This window comes from Stenella coeruleoalba (assembly GCF_951394435.1).
Source record: "Stenella coeruleoalba genome assembly, chromosome: 8".
NCBI classification, from domain to species: domain Eukaryota; kingdom Metazoa; phylum Chordata; class Mammalia; order Artiodactyla; family Delphinidae; genus Stenella; species Stenella coeruleoalba.
In genome coordinates this window covers 46,683,367-46,701,489 of record NC_137154.1, presented here as the reverse complement: position 1 = coordinate 46,701,489, position 18,123 = coordinate 46,683,367, and the positions used below count along the sequence as shown (strand labels likewise).

The 18,123-nt window shown below is 53.9% G+C and overlaps 1 long non-coding RNA gene across 1 annotated transcript in view; it reads right to left on the bottom strand.

Moving 5' to 3' along the window:
* LOC307190359 overlaps positions 1-13,733 on the bottom strand; it is a 53,202-nt gene extending 39,469 nt beyond the window's left edge. The window contains exon 1 of the long non-coding RNA XR_013829468.1: positions 13,603-13,733. This is a non-coding gene — a long non-coding RNA (uncharacterized lncRNA). The remainder of the gene's footprint in view (positions 1-13,602) is intronic.
* Positions 13,734-18,123: the final 4,390 nt, after the last annotated feature.

Sequence of the window (18,123 nt, the reverse complement as noted above, 5' to 3'; positions counted from 1 at the left end):
CCCTAAGTGGACACGGCTGGAGGCGGGGCACCCCTCACTTGGAAAGGGAGGCCTAGAAGACACAGGTTTCATTTCCCATGTGACTGGCAGTAGGGGCAGCAGCAAATGCCTGGCACAATGAGCTCTGAGGTGACAGTAGTGGTGGCTGAGGCAGTGAAATCTTGGCCAGGATTCTGGCTCAGTTGGCTGCCCCTGTGAGTACAAATCATGTGACGTACTTCCAGAAATTCCCCCAAAACACTTGCGAAAGGGAGGTCTACAGACACCTGAACTGGAATGGGGCCATGGAGATCCAGATGTTTTGCTAAGGCCCGGGACATACAGGGAAGAACTTGCTAACTTCAGAGAGTCTAACAATAAATCCAGCAACCTGAAACGGGAATGAGCTCCCCATAGCTGGGAGTATGCAAGTAGAGGGTAAGCCACTGTCTGCCAGAGTTGTTGAGGAGAGGTTTCCAGTCCTGTCCAGAGTGGTGTAAGATGAACCTTCCTGATTCATCCCACCCAATGCTCTTCTCTCCCAGAGGTTCACTGCTCATGCATCATCGGGTCCCTGTATGGCCACAGAGCACAAAAAGATGACAGATACAGTGAGCTAACACTTACGCAGGGGAACTGTGTGCTACAACTCTGCAGGTCCTGACCCATTCATGGCCTCATGACAGATCAGCCAGGTATCGTTAGCTCCATTTCACAGACGGGGAAACTGAGACCCAGAGAGGCTCAGCATTACACTGCTAGGAAGTGGTGGCACCAGGATCAGACCCAGGTGGCCTGGCCCCAGGTCCACACAGCCCCTTTCCAGGCTGCCTTCCAACGCATGGGGCAGTGCCCCTGTGGGTCCTGCATGGCTGGGCTAAGGCCTAGAGACCTGGGTGGGGCCCAGACTGGAGAGGGGCCCTCCGGAGTGTCCTCTTGGGGCCAAGAAGGCCCTGGCTGTCCTGGCTAGGTGGCCTCTTCCTGTTGGATAAGGGTCTACGGCCCACAGTCAGGCGGGTCTGGGAGGAGTGAGGGTGGGCTCCTTCTGCAGGAGGGTAGCTGAAGGCGAGGCCCAGTGGGGTCTCAACCTCCACGTCAGGGGCCAGCAGAGCTGTAGCCAGGCAGCCGGCCTGTCAGGGCTCTGGGAACCTGTGGCTGCCTCCGCTGTGACTTCTGCCACTGTCTGCAGGAAAGCCCTCCGAGTAGACTGAGCCAGGGGTCTTGTTGGGGGTTATGAAGAAAAGTGACAGTTGCGGAAACAGATAGTTTCTCACCCTGCAACCCAGGAAGGAAAGAATGCCCAGGACCAGAGCAGACGAGGGCAGCTCCGCAGAGCAGTGGCTGAGCCCTGGGCCATGCCTCAAGCAAAGGGAGAAGGGTCGGAGGCCTGGGCACCGGGAAGCACCCTCCCCATCCCAGTTCAGAGGGCTGCTTCCATTCCACACTCCGGGGGCCCCTGTCCTCACCAAAGCTGGGGGCAAGCCTCCTAACTGGCCTCCCTGTCCCACCCCTACTCCATAATTCCCTCACCCAACAGCCCCTTATTCTCCACTGCCCTAGACTGATTCCAGAACATACTTCTGCCCATGCCTTGACCCTGGTAACAGCCTTCTGGAGGCTTCTTAGCACCCCGAGGGGAGAGCCCAATCCCTCAGCCTGGTCTCATCTCACACCACATCTCTTCTCCCTCCCTGGGCCCCCATCACCTCATGCCCTTACCATTCCCCTAAAGGGCAATCTAATTACGAACTCAAACTCTGCCCTCAGCCTTGAAGGCCCTTCCACTCTCTTGTCCTCTGTGGGAAATTGTATTAGTCCTTCAAAGCCCCAACCCATTGCTCCTTCCATGAAGCCAGTGCCAATCTCCATTTTTCCTCCCTTGAGCTTCCAGACAATAAGTACAAAAGTGACAGCAACCACTTCTATAGCACTTACTCTGTGCCAGCACTATTCCGAAAGCTTTACCCCACTAACTCTTTTCACCCTTACAGCTGTATGAGGGAAATATTCTATCAGTCCCCTTTCACAGATTAGAAGACTGAGCACAGAATAGGTTAAGTAATGCACCCAGGGTCACACAGCTTGTATGGAGTGGAGCTGATATTCAAACCTCGACAGTCTGGCTCCAGAGTCTTAACCATTATTTGAGACTCACAGGTTGGGGTGTTGGTTATAGGCTTTGCTTCCTTCTAGGATATGAAGAGGAGTGCTTGGGCCTATGTCTACTTTACTGCAAAGCCCTTTGCCTGAGAGTGGGATTGAATCCCACAGTTGGCTGAGGACCTGGCTGGGCAGGGGGCTCTGATCCCCACCCCCAAGGCCAAGCTGCATCATTAAGAGCATCCCATAAGGGCAGGTCCCCTGCACCAGGCACCATCTTCAGCCTCTATCCCTCTCTCCCAGCACCTGGCTTTTCACAGCATTTCCCGTGTGTCTCTGGAGCTGCCTGGCAAAGGCCCCCCTGTTGGATCTGATAGTCCTCAGATCAGCTCAGGCTCTCTAGCAGAAGGGTCAGTCCAGAAACTTTCCCCTCCAAATCCCTTCACTCTCTCACCTCTACCCTCTACCATGTTCAGCCCCAGACAAGGGTGAGGTTGGAGCCCAAGACAACAGGCATCTCCAGAACTTCCCTAAGAGGCCTTGCAGAGTTCAATTCAAAATCTATTATCCTGCTCTAGTCCTAATTCCAACTATTGACAATCCCAACCGTGTAATCTTAACACCCCTTAGAAAGTTATGGCTAATATTAGTCATAAAACCACTACATCTATGTTACCACTGTTAAAGGCCAGCAACTCTTATGCCAACAGAAGGTAATGTGCCCAGGGCCTGGCACAGAGAAGATGCCGTTAAACTTTAGTCTCCCTTCCTTCCTTCCACAATTATATATTGAGCACCTGCTGTGAGCCAGGGCCTGTGCTGGCTGCTGGGGGAAGTGCTGAAAGCCAGAACACTGATCTTTGTGGTTAACATCCATCCATGGCATGAGGTTTGAGAACACTAGCAGAGGGAAGCCCAGAGAGCTGAGGGCACAGTCCGCCACCTGGAGGTGGGGTGTGTGTGTGTGTGTGTGTGTGTGTGTGTGTGTGTGTGTGTCTGTGTGTGTGTGTCTGTGTGTGTGTGTGTGTGTGTGTGTGTGTCTGTGTGTCTGTGTGTCTGTGTGTGTGTGTGTGATGGGCAGGGACAGGCAGGAAGGGCCTGTGGGCCAGGCTGAGCAGCTTGGACTCCACCAAGGTGCTCAAGGAAGTGCTCTGTTCTAGGAAGGAAGTGCTCTGTCCTAGGAGGCAGGCAGACCAAGGAGGACAACTAAAATGGTCAGGAGGAAGATAATGGCCACCTCTCCTAGCAAAGTGGCAACCAGGTTGGAGATAAATGACTCTTCGACAGTGTTTAGTAGGTTACAGTTAATTATAGCTTCTAGTTATCGAGCGACAACTGTGTCCTCGGGGTTAGACCTTTGTGCCTTATATCCATTATCTCCATCCTTACAGGAATCCTCCCACCAAGGATCTATCAGCCACACCCTGGCAGAAAGCAGATAGCACCCTCAGACTCGGCACCATGAGAAGAGTTTAATCAACGGATTGTCTCACAGATGTGAGCAGGGTGAAGGAAAGCTCTAAAGAATGGTGCTGTACCCTAGAGCTTGGAACCATGGGGAGCCATTACCAGCCCAGGTCAGAAAGGAGATGGGGAGGGAGCAGCTACTGGGACCCAGAGAGAGGAGAGCTGTGGGGTGCCACCGTGGAGGTGGGGTGCTTCAGCTGGGGGACACAGTGAGCCCGTGGTGACCCTGCAGGAAGGAGAACTAGGAGAAATGTAACAACCACATGAAGGCAGACCAGGTGACGAGCCTCCTGGGCATGGGGTGGGAGAGGACAGGCCTAGAGGGCTGGAGCACATGGTCAAGGCCAGAGGGCCTGGGGACTGAATGCAGAGTCAAGGCTGACCCAGTTTCTGGTTGGACGTTAGTGGCAGATGGTGGTATGATGCTCAGAGACAGAGTCAAAGGGAAAGGAGGGCAGGACCTCTGTGGCGGGAACGCTCCTGCCTCCACCCCGAGGCTCCCACATGGCCTGCACTGGCTCTGTGGCGCGGAGGACCTGCCTCGTCTTATCCCTGGTCTCCTTCTTTCTAAAACAAAGCACTTAACCAGCTACTTGAAATGGCCTCCTCATGTCCCCCCACCCAGCTCCCACCTTTCTTGCTGCCACAACTCTGGGCTGGCACATGGCACGTGGAGCCATGTTTTAGGGAACGTGAGCTATCTGGGGAGAGTAGGGCCCAGCCTCTGGAGTCGGGCAGAACTGAGCTGGGCAGGCACAAAATGGCAGAATTGTATACATTCAGATGTGCAAAAGCACAGACCTTTATTTTCTATGACTCATCTCATCTTGCTCTTGCACTTGTATTCCCACCGATGCCTGGGAAAGGAGTAGGGGAGACCCTTTAACTCATCAATTAAAGATAGCTCAGCCTTTTCCTGTTTAAAACAGTCTCTTTCAGGTTAACTCAATATCTTTTGCATAAATACTCAGTCTTCCAAAATTCAAGCTCTCAGGACACTCTCCTCTTTCATTATGTCTTCATTCTACTCCCTTCTTGCAAAGACGGCAGCCAACTGCAGGGGGCAGGTGGCACCTCTCATGGGGGCACAGGGAAAGGCATTAGGAACCCATGCTGCCCGTTGTGCTCTCACTGGTCTCAGACGGTGTGACCAGCTCCTGGTGTTCACTGAGGTGCTGAGTCCTTGAGTCCCATCTTGGCTTCTAGTCATGAAGCCTGTATCAGCCAGTATAAGCTAGGTTACGCCATGACAACACACAGCCCCCACATCTCAGGGACGTATTTCTCACTGTGTTACGTGTCCATCACAAGTCAGCCACGGGCCCTGATCCACGTCCTCACCGTCCTCCCTCCAGGACCCAGGCCGATGGAGCAGCCACCATCCAGAACGTCGTGAACGACGCAGCAGAGGGAAGCGAGTGCTGCGGAGGGTTTCACTTCAGGGTCTAAGTGCTCTGTCCTCGAAGAGGCACTTTTGCTCGTGACGCTTTGACTAGCACTAGACACGTGGTCCCACCATGGAGCCAGGATCTCAGACCTGCCCCATGCCAGGAAGGGGAAAGAAAGAAACTGGAACGCTTAAGACCTCTATTCTGTAGCTCCAGTACGTGACCAACACCAGACCTACTTGAATGTGCCATCGCTCTCCCCAGCATGCCCTCTGTGGGCTGGGAACACAAACGGGCTTTCTCTACCTCCCCCCGCCCCACCCCTGACAGAGTGCTGGAGGTCCTGTGAGGCTGTCTTTCGGCTTAGTCACCCGGGTACCTTCCTTGGCCATTTTTTTAAAAAATGTACGTATGTATTACTTTTATTGAAGTATAGTTAATTTACAATATCGTGTTACTTTCAGGTGTACAGCAAAGTAATTCGGTTATACATGTATATGTATACATCTATATTCTTTTCTTCTATTCCTTTCCATTATAGTTTATTACAAGATATTGAATACGGCTCCTTGTGCTATATAGTAAGTCCTTGTTGTTTATCTGTTTTATCTATGGTAGTGTGCATCTGTTAATCCCATACTCCCAACTTCTCCCTCCCCGCCTTCCCCTTTGGTAACCGTAAGTTTGTTCTCTCTGTCTGTGAGTGTGTTTCTGTTTGGTAAAGAAGTTCATTTGTACTACTTTTTAGATTCCACATGTAAGTGATATCACATATTTGGAAAAGACAAAAGCTGTAATTCAAAAAGATACATGCACCCCAATGTTGACAGCAGCACTATTTGCAATAGCCAGGACATGGAAGCAACCTAAGTGCTCATCAGCACATGAATGGGTAAAGATGTGGTAGGGCTTCCCTGGTGGCGCAGTGGTTGAGAATCTGCCTGCTAATGCAGGGGACACGGGTTCGAGCCCTGGTCTGGGAGGATCCCACGTCCCATGGAGCGACTGGGCCCGTGAGCCACAACTACTGAGCCTGCGCATCTGGAGCCTGTGCTCCACAACAAGAGAGGCCGTGATAGTGAGAGGCCCACGCACCGTGATGAAGAGTGGCCCCCGCTTGCCACAACTAGAGAAAGCCCTCACACAGAAACAAAGACCCAACACAGCAAAAATAAATAAATTAATTAATAAACTCCTACCCCCAACATCTTCTTAAAAAAAAAAAAAAAGTAAGTCTCCCCAGCTGTAAACCAGGGTCAATAGCGCCTACCTCATAAAGTCACTGCACTCAATAAAAAATATCAGCCTTCTAAAACAAAATAAAAAAAAAGAAGATGTGGTACATATGTACAATGGAACATTACTCAGCCATAAAAAAGAATGAAATAATGTCATGTGCAGCAACATGGGCGGACCTAGAGATTAGCATACACGGAGACTCCCAGCCCCATCTGGGTGACCAACTCCACTTCCCTGCTGCTTCCACTCCGGGAGCAACCAGGGTGTTGACACTTTGCCTCTCTTCCTACTCGCCATTTCAGTGGTGCCCATCCCTTAACTTCCTCTGCCTGTGGAGGGGAATTTCCTCTGTGTAACATCCTCCAGCCTCCGTCCTCCCCTCCCACACACCAGCTTGGCTTCTCCCGGCTGGCCCTCTGCCCCCTCCTCTGCTTCACAGGCTTGTCCTGGGAGCACCTATTTCATAAACCACTTGTACACGATTTCTCATCTCAGGGTTCACTGCTGAGAACCCAGCCTGAGACAGCACAGGCCCCTCAGAGCTGTAAGCAGGCACAGGTAAGGCTGAGAATACCAGCTAATTACTGAGCGCCTACAGTGTGCGTGGCCCTTCACGTGCGTGTCTCATGTAATCCTCACAACTGAACTTCCAGCTAGGAGATATTATTATCCGCATTTTACAGATGAGGAAACGGAAGCTTAGAGCAGTCATGTGACTCGCTGAAGGCCATCTGGCCAGTACATGGCGGAACGGGATTGGGATCCAAGGCTGTGGGACCCTGTAGTCAACCTCCCTAACACACACCCCACCCCAGGACGCACAGTGGGTGAACACAGCCGAGAGTCCCGTGACAAGAGGTAAGGTAGTTAGTGTGAGGGAAGACCAAGATCCTTTTTGGAGGAATTATGGAAGAGCAAAACAGAAAGAGCTCAAAGTGGGGATATGGGTGGAGAGGCAGACCCCAGCCAGCACGTGGGATTGGGAAGGGGCTGGGCTGAGCCAGCCCACGGGCACTAGAAGAAAGAAGCGTCAGACTGCACACTGCTCCCTCTCCCGCCCACACCGACACACACGCCCCCACCAGGATACGCAGCGTGGCATGTGCACGCGCTACTGTGACACAGACGCACCAGGGACGCCCGGGGGATTACAGCTCACACGTCACCATTCCCTTGCAGAGACCCTGGTTACACCACGTCACTCTCCTGGTTTCAGCCACCTCCTCTTGTACTAGAACACTCCAAGCATGGCTCCAGCCCCCAGGGAGGAAGGGATAGGCCCACTGGGAGACCCAGGGCAGGAGGGTCTGCTCAGAGAGGGTCCTGGGTTGAGCTTGGAAACACAACCCCTACAGGACATGTTTGGATCTGAATTGGGAGAGAGATTACCCTGATCCAGCCCCTGATGAGGGAGCCAGGGGAATAGCATGGACCTCAGCTGGGCAGTGAGGGTCAGGAGGGGAAGACAGGAGTGGCCCTGTGTTCCCCTCCTGTGACGACGGGACCTGTCACAGAGCAGCTTCTGCCTAAGACCTCGGAGGCCGCAAGAGTGGCTATAAGTCAAGTGCAGCCAACCTGGGAGTTCAAAGTTCCCCTTCCTAAGATCTGGGGCCAAGCTTCCACCTGAGCTGTGGACAGGGCTTACAGCTAATGGCAGGTGTGGGTGGGTGGCCATGGCTGTGGGCAGGAGAGAGAGAAGAAGGAAGCCCAAGATCACCGTCCTTTGGAGATGGTGCCGCACCGCCCATACCGGCAGCAATGGAAGTGACTGGGGACCTTCAGTTTCAGGGCTTCCATGGCGTCACCAGCCCCTAATACCCTTAGTCTCAGAAAATGGCTGGGGCAGGAAAGGGGACAGGGAAAGGAGAGAGAAAGCACAGAACACTGGGCCAGAAGCAAGAGAAGGAGACTTCTGGGTGTTCCCCGAGGGTGAGCTGGAGTGGACTCTGGGCATGTCATGCCTGGTCTTGGCCTCTGTCTGGGTCCCTAGATGGTACCCCCCAAATGAGGAAATCCTACACCCTGACACATACATAATCCCAACTGCACCCTCATCCAGGAAAAAATCCTTTCCCCCAAACCAAACTCCAGCTCTATTCCCTAACCTGACCTCTCTCCTAAGCTCCCGTGGAAGCCTCTCTTGACCCCTGACCTGAATCCAGCCTTACGTCCAGCCTACCCTGACTGAGTGCAGACCCAACTGGAAACCTCACTCTTGCTCTGCCCCGACCTTGAACATCCTCCACGAGCCTACGACCTCGGTCCTGACAGCTCCACGCTTGCCTTGGCCTGTGCACGTCCAGGGACACAGCTTTGTTACCGTAAGCCCCCTACATACGGAAGAGTCCCATTCCATTCTGAGAGCACATTTGTGAGTCCAATGTGTTCGTAAGTCCAACAGAGTTAGCCTAGGTACCCAACCAACACAATTGGCTATACTGTCCTGTACTGTAATAAGTTTATAATACTTTTCACACGCATAATACATAAAAAAGAAACACAAAAAATAAAGGAAACATGTTCAGTCTTACAGTACAGTACCTTGAAAAGTACAGTAGTACAGTACAACAGCTGGCACACCGGGGCTGGCATCGAGTGAAGAGGCAAGAGGAGGTACTGACTGGAGGGGGGAAAGGAAGTGGGAGATGGTAGAGCTGAAGGATCATACGTAGGGGACTTACTGTAGTTTAAAAGGACTGTGCCCGGCACCTGGCGGCTGCCAGCCTCTGCCTGCCCCATCCTGAGCACCGCAGGGAACCACCTTAGAGTGGTTGGGGCTCTGAAGTTTTCCAGCCACGCCTGCCATCATCAGCACCACGGGAGGGATTCACCCATTTCCCCGCCTGTCACCTCGTCATACTTTCTAAAGCACAGTAAGCTGATGCCATCTCTCAACATCATTGGACTCCGTTCCTGCCCCAGAGGGCTTCCTTGGGGCCAGGACCTAGAAGGGATAGCCTGGTGCGATTATTTCGCAGACACGGACAGGCAGGCTGCATCAGCTGTCACACGTTCTGCTGGCCTCCTGGACAGATGTCACGCCAGGCCCCCTCTGCCTCAGCCCCAGCACTCCTGGCTCATCTGAGGCCTCCATGTCACCATGAGCATCCCCATTGCCTTGGAGCGTGCAGGAGGCAGGTGAAGCAGAGACCACCAGGGGTCCCTGTCACACTGTGCCTCCAGCCCCTCAGGAAGGTGACAGAAATCCTAAAATCCTCAGCGGTGCTCAGGCACCTGTCCTCACAGGCAGGAGGGACATAAGCAGGGCCTGCTGTGGCCTCTCTCCCATCGCCTTCCCCACCTGCAACTGTCCCAACAGACTGACCATGAGCTGCCTCTACTGCTGTCACGGGACCCCACAGGCAGTGGGTGGTTGGTGGCTGCGTGACCCATTGCAGAGTTGGGTGCTGGTGTGGCGGAAAGGGGTTCAGGAAGAAGCCTGCAGGTAACAGGGAGGAGGGACGCTGTGACAGAGCCTGACAGGATCACCCCCTGGGACCTGAAAATGCTGAAGGCACAGCCCCCCGGAAGACTGGTGTTAACCACAGACAGAACGCTAGGGTTGCAGCCCAGGGCTCAGAGGCAGAACCCTGCCAGGGGGAGACAGAGAAGCATTTCCAGACCTGGGGCCCCAGCCTGTGGGGTTGTCCGGTGGTGTAACCCCCAAGGTGCAAGGTAGGTGCTAGGGTGCCCCCCAGCCGCACTGGGTCCACAGGCTCTCACAGGGCCCTGTGCCTGACCGGACCAGGTGCCCCAGCCTGGCATAGTGGGAGGAAAGCAGGGTGTTGACAGGAAGGTTTCTCCTCAATGTAAGAAACGACTTCCTAACCATCACAGCATCCAATTTAAAAGAAAATCTAAAAAGAAGACATGACATCAACTCTCTGATTGTTTGTGGGCTTTGAAGACTGACTGTAAAGCCTCCTCGGTAATTAAGCAGAATGACTCCATTTTGCCACATAAGTACGGTTATTGCTCCTGGGTGGCTGCAGTTAATATAGAAGCAGCTTAAGGAAGCCATCATCAAGGCATAACGAGTTTTTAAATATTAATTAATATGTTAATAACCACTCTAGGTTAAGGGTGAGGTTTTGTGCTGTTAGCTTACTGCCAGGGACCCAGGAACGCCTGCATCCTACCCTACGTAACCTGCACTTCCTGGCGGGACTCCTGGGGGAGCGAGAGCACAGCACAGATCAGAGCCCTGCTGTGTTCACAGCTACGTGACACGTGATGCCTAAGGCCCAGCACGGCGCGCTGAGCGGCCAGAACCCGGAACATGGAGCGTCGGCTTCAGGGGGCCCGAGCACTTCCCCAAATCTAAATGTGGCATCAGCACCTCCCAAGGAAAGAGAGTGAGGCCCCGGGAGAGGCTCTCAGCCCACTCCTCCTCCCAGAATGTACAATCAGAGGGGATGCTGAGCAGGAGTGGTCGCAGGACCCAGGGCTCGCGCCCTGCCTGGGTCCGCGAGATGCCGTGAACTTAAATTGGGGTCCACTAAGGCCATGACCTTGGCCCAGCCGACGTCCTGAGTTCTGACCATGCGAGTCGGCAGAGCCCTCCTTCGGTGGGAGGACAGCAGTCAGAGGAAGGTCTAGGAAGGGGAGAGTGGAGGGGTGAAGCACCCTGTTTTTGTCCTCTCTTGACTTTCTGGTCTACCTAGTGGGGGGGCGTGACTGCCTCCCAAGGGAGGGGGCCACAACCAGCAGCCCATTGGTACAGTTCCATTCCCAGCTCACGAAGGCCCCTTGGTCAATACCTACTGGAGGGATTTCCCTGGCGGTCCAGTGGTTAAGACTCTGCGCTTCCACTGCAGGGGGCATGGGTTCGATCCCTGATCTCACATGCCGTGAGGCACCGTGTGGCCAAAAAAAAAAACCTACAGGAGAGCTGCAGGTCCAGAGGTCTCTGAATAGGTTAGAACAGGACATTAATTGATAATTGAATAACCCAAGGTTGTCCCACACACTTAAGTCAAAAATTCACACACCCTTCTATTTCCCTACCTTAAGTTCTGACCAGCCCCACTGCCCCAGCTAGTTCAACAAAGGGGGCGCCGCAGACAGCACAGGCGGCAGAAGCCTAGGCGGCAGCAGAAAACTCCCGAGTCTGAGCCTCACCTCCTCATTAAGTTCTTACAGAGAAACTAACGTCCAAAATGAAATCCCTTTCTATGTGTTAATCCATATTCAAAATTCTCCCTTCCTATCGTTTTCCGGCTGTCTCAGAGAGAGGGGGCCTTCCTCGGAGGCCTGGGGGGTGTCGAGGGTACCTCTGTACCGTTGCAGCCTTGACCAAATTTCTTGGGAGTGGTTTTCAAAGTTATGGAGAGCGAATTCAAACTCTCTCATCTGTGCCATGTTTCCTAAAACTCCTAAAACACTTCAGCCACAGCCCCAGTTCCAGGCCATCTGGAAACAAATGTGGCCACTTCAGCAATCAATAACATTCCCCAAGGTAAGTGAAGTGAGGGTCTGACATTTCTATAGTCAGCCATGGACCACAGCCCACATTGGAGCCCTGGGCTGGGGAGTGAGAGGACAAAGGTCAGCTTTCAACTCCAGCTCTGACCCTGTGTGGCCTTGAGCGAATCAATTCCCCACTGTGGGCCTCAGTTTTCCCCTTCTGCAGCATGGGAATGACAGTCCCGCCCCACTTCTTTCCCAGAGCTGTGGGGATAAACCAAGAGGAAGCCTTTTGGAACCATAAAAGGAGATGCAAGATGAGGATGCTCTGTAAATGTATTCCCTCCTCCCTTCCTTGGCTTTCCTCCCTGTGGATCAGATCCAAGGACATAGCGGCATCAGCGAGGAAAAACCCCTGCCAGGCCCAGCCTGAGCCAACTCCCAGGGGCTTCCCACCCCTGCCCCCATCTCCACTCTCACCCTCAGGCCTTATCTCCCTTCCTAATCCAACCCCACCTCCCATCTTTGCTTTCCCTGATAGAGTCTCCTAAGGCACAGGCCTGAGGATACCTAGTGGTCAGGGTCTGAACTCAAGCACAGAAGCACACCCCTCAGACGCCCCACATCGAACCCAGCCCCGCCCAGGGCAGTGCAGGTTACATCTTGTCAAGGAGCTTTCTCTCCCAGCAATCTGCCCGGGGGCGGGAAGAAAGTCCTGAATGCTGTGAACACGGGTCTCCCACCTTCTGTCCAGATGGTTTCAAACTTGCTGGGACAGAGGGCTGAGCCCCTTTCTGGGGAGGAGTGGCAGCTGGGCCCACGGAGCAAGGGGAGCACGGCCGAGCAACCCCTGCGTCAATTAGGACCTGATTAGCTGGGAGGGGGCCAGGTGGGCTGCTGGCTGGGCGCCGGCCCCTCTGTGGCCGCAGCCTGGCTTCCCTAATTAGAAGCGGAGCCTGGCAGGGCTGGGCAGACTTCACGCTGAGAGAGAGGAGAGCGCCAGGCAAGGCCTGAATGCTTCTGTTTCTGATCTCTTCTTGCAGGAAAAAGAGCAAAGCTGCTGTAAGCTGCTTGCCTTTGGGAGGAGGGGAACGAATGGCAGGTTTAAGCAGGGGCCCTGTCTGCTAATTGCAGCTCCTGATGCTTGCCTGGGGGCTGCAGAGGCAGGTGTAAGGGTAGGGCTCTCATGCTTTCCCACACAGCCCCTTCCCACTCTGTCCCTGCCAGGTGTTCACGCTCTGAGTCCTTGACGGGCATCCGGGAGAAGATTCCTGAAGGTTGCTGACTCTGAGTTCTACCCCCAAGCTAGGAAGGCCACTGGCATTCTGTATGGGGTGACTGATAACAGGGGAGGTTAATATTCCACATCTGACTACTGAACACCGAAATGCGGCTGGCATGACTGAGGAACCCAATTTGTAATTTTATTTGAGTTCATTTAAATAGCCACATGGGGTTAGAGGCTACAGCACTGGACAGCACAGATCTAGACTGAAGTGAGGAAAATGTTGTCCAAATTCCTCCCAGGTCGCTTGGGGAACCTGAGGAATGGCATGACTGTCCCCTGACCCCATCTTCTCCACCCGCCAAAGGACTTTCTTTTCTCTCCATGTCAGCCTGGGTCCCTGCCCCAGGAGCTCCGGGCCCTGCGGGCTGGGCTTCCAGGAGCAGTTGAGGATTGAGGTTAGAAGCACAGGCTTTGGGGCCAAACAGACTGGAATTCAAATCCATCCCTGCTCTGCCACTTACCAACAAACCACCAAGCTTTCCTGAACCTCAATTTCCTCATCTGTAAAATGGGTATCATAAACAATACTAATATCCACTTCGGTTACTGTGAGGATTGAATGAGTTAATACATGTGAAGCACCGAGACTAGTGCCTCGCCCACAGGAAGCACTCAAATAAGTGGGAGTTTTTGTTGCTATTACCACCACCACAATCACCACTAGTTAGCACGCAAAGCAGCAGCTGGAATTAGAAGCAAGTACTGACAACTATCTTCTGGAGGGAGACCACAGACCTTAAAAACGCAGCTTGTGGGCTTCCCTGGTGGCGCAGTGGTTGAGGGTCCGCCTGCCGATGCGGGGGACACGGGTTCGTGTCACGGTCCGGGAGGATTCCACATGCCGTGGAGCGGCTGGGCCTGTGAGCCATGGCCGCTGAGCCTGCGGGTCCGGAGCCTGTGTTCCGCAGTGAGGGAGGCCACAGCGGTGAGAGGCCCGTGTACTGCAAAAAAAAAAAAAAGAAAAACGCAGCTTGAGTCACAAGCTTCTCCTTGAGCAACAGAGAGTAAAGGCCATCGGAAAAAAACCCAAACACCCAATAATGGGGAGGGGGCCAACACCTCTTGCTAGTTGAGGAAGTGGTCAGAGTATGGATTCAGACCTAACAATTGCTGCCACCTGGGTGGGGCTGGGGGCGGGGTGCACCAGCTGAATGGGATCTGTCGGATGTTATAGGTACAGTCAGGCCTGAAGCTCACCCCGGTGGGGACGGAGACAGGACAATGCCCCCAGAAGCTCCCACGTCCACTTCTGACCATGGGCCTAGCGCTCTTCCTGCCCACAGCTGTCCTGGGAGACCTGGGTGGCACTGGACCTTAAAGGGGAGGGTGAGGGTGGAGGAGTGTCTCTTCCCCCTCCCCCGCAGGTGCTCTGAAATGCATGACTGATGTGGGACTCTGCCCTGGGCCACAAGGACCGACGCCAGCTAGTAGTGGTGAGGTTTCCCTGAGAGAGGTGGGTGGGATTTCAGGCGGAGGTTTGCAGAAGACTCCTGGTGGCGCGGTGGCCTTGGAGCTGGGGGAGGCAGATGAGGACTGAAGAGCACCCAGGCATCAACACCGCCTCTTAGGGTCTGAGGCCTGCGGTGACACGCCTGGGAAATTCTGGAGGAAGTCCTGTTGGCAAGGGCTCTAAACCGCGGCCCCCCACCTCCACGTGGCACAGCTCCTGTCAGGGCCAGCCCGGGTGTCTGGGGGAGCCCGAAGCCCTCCATCTCCTCTGGCTCCGGGAAAGAGCGACAACAGCTGTCAGGTGGCTGGATCGTTGACCCACCGTTCTGGGCTGGCTGTCGGGGAGAGCCAAGGCCCTGGGTGGCGCCGGGAGCGCCCAGGGACGACCCGCCAGGCCAGGGGAGCACTCTGGAGAGACAGGAGCCCGAGCCCAAGGTGACCCCGAGGGAGAGGAAGCTGTCCCGGGAGGGGAGGGCGAGCGCGCGCAGCTTGATTGCGTTGAACAAAATGAGGGCGGCGCCCCGCCTCCTGGGCACTGCGGAGGTTTGGGCCAGCGGCTCGCTTCTCCCCCCCTCCCACCCCGCCTCCCCCGCCCGCCTCCGGGCAGGGCTGTCATCAGACTCATTGGCTCCCAAGTTCTGAAATGAACTCTGCTCCAAGTAATTACAGCTCTTCAAGTTTCCCGTCCTCTGTTTAAAGAATTCGTCCTCTCGCCCTCAATGCCCCATCAGCTCCCTAATTAGCAGCGCGCGGCGCGATTACACATTCTTCGCAGCTCGCTGGGTCCGGCCCCTAATGAGTGTTTGTGGACAGCTGGGAGCCGGGCCGCCGCCGCCGCCCCGCCGAGCCAGGAGTCAGGGCCCAGGAGTGCGAGCTGTCAGCTCCGTGATGGGGCTGGAGCTGGTCGCAGCCCCGCGGGCCTCCGGGAGGAAAGGCCTTGAAATATAAATGAAGATGAATATTCATATTTGGTTCAATAAGTGCCAACTATTAATATACATGTCTGTCGGGAAGAGGCGGCAGCGCGGAGCCAATTCTGCCGGGCATAATTGCGCTCCTAATTCACAATTAGCCTGGAGCTCCAGGCCTATGCGCCGCGGGAACCCGGGCTCTAACGGTGACAGGGGCCGGGACCGGCCTGCAGGGAAGACCCTGCACACTCCAGGGTGCTTCTGCCCTGAGACCCCTCCCCGCGAGAAGAAGGCAGCGTGCAGTCCCCTCCGGGAATCCCACAGGAATTAACGCGAACTGTGATCTTCAGGTGGACCCCAGAGTCACATTTGAACCACACACACTGCTCCTCTGTGAGGCTGTCAGCCCAGAGGGCTCACGCCCAGTCTGTAACCAGAGCTCCACACCAGGAAATGTCTAGAGATGCATGAGAATTGAAGCCAGAAAATTGTAGGGACTCAGCCCAGCATGGCTGTCGTTCACCCTAAAGGCTGGCTTTCTGGGGGTCCAGCCTATGTAGCCAGAGGGACTCCAGGCACCGCCCCACCCAGGCTCCTGGTGTCACTCAGCCTCTCTTCTTTACCCTCTCTCGTTTCCCCAGACTCTGCTCAGATGTCCTCCATTATGACACAGTTGCCACCAGGCCTTCTCTGCATCCTAAAAAATCATAGACTGCCTGCAGGTGGCCGCAGAGCCATGCTGAGCATTACCTTCGCCTGCAAAGTATCCTCAACTCGGAGACAACAGGGAAGAAGACCTCAGGGCCAGGGACTGGGTGGAGTCACAGCCCAGGAGGAGGGCATGTCTGAGCCCTGGGAATGAGCCCACACCGGCGGCAGCTGCGCAGAACCCCTTTGAGCCAATAGCCCATCATCACACTGGTGAGTGGGGTGCCAGGGGGTCCCTGGCTCAGCCCCAGATCTGCTTCAGCCAGGGTCAGGGGCTGAGGTCTGCCACCTGGCTAAGGGCCTGCCTGTGCCCTCCAGCCAAGATCCAAACCTGTCCAGACTCAGCTCCAGTGGGGATGAGAGATGGGCGCTCATCATGCCAGCCTGACAGTGAATGCAGGAGGGTGGAAGCTTGGACTTTAAGCTTGTCCAGGGACATCCTGAGCAACAGCCAGGAACAGGTTGGAACAGTGAGGGGGAGGTGGGAGCTGTGACGAGGCCCTGGGGCAGGCCCCCCGGAAGGTCTGGTATGATCAGGGCCTGGAGCATTGCATCCTCTCAACAGCGTGTGAGGTGGACGCTCCTGTAATCTGCATTCTACACATGAGAAGGCTGAGGCACAGAGAAGTTAGACAGAGGGAGTAGAGAGGAAGGCTGAGCACAAGCAAAGCCACTCACCAGTCTGATTCCCAAGGTCTGCAAAATGGCAACGCCACATGGAGCCTGCGGGGAAGGGAGTGGTTTCCCATGGCAGGCAAATGAGAATGATTTTAAATGGATTTTCTACTTTCTCTTCTTCTTCCTCTTCCTCTTTCCTCCCTTCCCCTCCCTCCCCTGCCCACCCCTTCCCTTTCCTTCCTTTTATGAACAACTCTGCCCCAAAGCCATTAGGTGAGGCCAAGCAAGGTCACTGTCTGCACCGAAGGCCAGGGGAGGGGCCACAGTGGCCCAGAGCAGGATGTCATGTTGGGGCCTGAGCAGATGAGCCGGACTCCCATGTGAAGGGGAGTGTCTACCTCGGTGGGTCAGAACACAGGGTGAGGAAGCCACCTGGGAGAGTGGTGCAACAGGGGGAGCCTGATTACACACAGGGTATCAAATGCATAAATATACGGAGGCTAATGGGATCCATGTTTCACGCTATGGGGGAAAGGAGTTACAAATAAGGAAAGAGAGAAAACTAGAATGATCCTGGGTCGGAGTTGGAGTTGGCGATGGGAACTCACAGTTCTCGGCAGAAACAGATGAGACAGATAGATGATAGACAGATTGATAGATAGAAGCAAAAACATAGACATAAACGTGATCTGTCAATCAATTGACCTATATTCATCTATTCCTTTGCTCAGTCCACCAAGAGGACCTGCGAACAGTGACACACCAATAGCAAAGAGCATACCTTGCACCCAGTTCTTGAATTCTAAATATAGTTGTCCCCTAAAATGAACCAGGATTTCTTGGAGGAATGCCCGATTCCAGGGCGAGAGCAGAGAAAGTACCAGATGAACCTAGGACATCTTACTGTGCCAAAAAGCCAGTGTACTCAAATCCTGATGTGCATATATCAAAAGGAAACAGAAGTCAGCTTGAAGGGGCTCCCATGGGCCAAATCTGGGGCAATTTGAACATCAAAATAAATAATGATGGTAGCAGTTTATAGCCCATTGAATAAAATAGGAAACCACGAATCCATACTGACATAAATGAATACATGGAAAATTTAATGAGGAATGGGATATTTACATAGTCTCAAAGTACCTTCCCACATAGTTATTAATTACAAAGGGAAAAAGTGATTTTACAATGGAGGAGTCCAGCAGACACCATCTTAAACAAGTGATCAAAGTGAATGTCAGTAATGGAACAAATCAAAACTAGGCACCACCTGATTGGAGACAATGAGAAGAACCTTACATCACGTCTGTCGTGTTTCTGCCAAAAATGCTCCGTCTGAAATGAATCTTGAAAAACGTTGTACAAACCCGAACTGAGGGACATTCTACCAAAGAACTAGCCTGTAGTCTCAAAAGTGACAATGCAAGCAGAGGTTGAGGAACTGTTTCTAGATTGAAATAGACAAAAGAAATATGACAACTAAATGAGACATGATCCCCAAACCTGGATCCTTTTGCTATAAAGAGCATTACTGGGACAACTGGTGAAGCTTGAGTGGGATCTGAAGACTAAA